Source organism: Aptenodytes forsteri, unplaced genomic scaffold, assembly GCF_000699145.1.
Source record: "Aptenodytes forsteri isolate BGI_AS27 unplaced genomic scaffold, ASM69914v1 Scaffold25, whole genome shotgun sequence".
NCBI classification, from domain to species: Eukaryota; Metazoa; Chordata; class Aves; order Sphenisciformes; family Spheniscidae; genus Aptenodytes; species Aptenodytes forsteri.
Genome location: NW_008796180.1, coordinates 1,050,674 through 1,051,727, shown reverse-complemented (window position 1 = coordinate 1,051,727; position 1,054 = coordinate 1,050,674).

Below are 1,054 nucleotides of genomic sequence, written 5' to 3'. Positions count from 1 at the left end.
GATGCTGGGGACACCCAGCCCCTCGGAGGGGATTTTGCCAGTGGCTATGGACAGGACAAGGGCTCAGGTGTGGTTTCCAGCCCCCGTGGGTCCCAGCTGTGGGGCAGCAGTGCCCGGCGTCCCACCGGCGTCCCCGCGCGTCTCTATCCCGTGCACACAAGCCCCGGCGCGCAGCCCTCCCAGCGCGGCACACGTTTCCTGCCCCGTTGCAACACGCCGCTTCCAGCCGCTTGCGTCACGCTGCTGCCAGCACAAAGAGCGGGGGCAGCTGCCCGCCCACGGCCCGGCCTGGCATCCACCATGTCTTTGTCCCCTCCCCAGCTCTTGGCTAACCCGGCACGCGGCAGCCGGAGCCGAGGAGTGACGCTGGGCAGCCACGGCATTGCCGCCAGCTGGGGCTCTGTCACCATTGTCGGCTCTGGAAAATAGGACAGAAAACGCTCCCAAGTGGCCTCAGGGACCTCTCTGCTCCCTGTCCGCCCCGGTCCGTGTCCCATCACCATGCCCGGGCTGGGGACGGGAAGGGGACACAAAGTCCCCCCGACTGCCCAAACCTGCCCTGGCAATTTGAAGGGGGCCGGTTGGATTTCCAGCCTGTGCAGGTAGAGGGAAGAGGGACCCGAATGAGCCCAGGGACGTCCCTGTCCCCCAGTGGGATTTCTCCCATCCAGTGTGTTAAACCCTACCAGACCGGGATGTCTGGGGTCTCTTGGCTTTTTCTGAGTGTCCCCAACCGGGGACGTTTTTTGGCCGGTGGAGAAGAGCCAAGACCAGCTTTGGTGATGCCGTGCTGGCAACGCCGCCCCTCTCCCAGGGCGCAGAGCAAAGTGGGGTCACCCTCTGGTTTGGCTGCGGAGGAAAGGGCAGAACAGCCCCCAAACCCCCTCCTCGGGGCACAGGACCCTGTCCCTGTCCCCGTCCCCGTCCCACAGGAGCATCCCGAGCAGGACCCGAGTGCAGGCGGGTGGCAGCAGGGGCCGGGCTCCCCTGGGTGCCCAAGAGATGGGCTGGGGCAGGAATTTCCCTGCACCCAAGGGTGCCCTAACTGGGATCT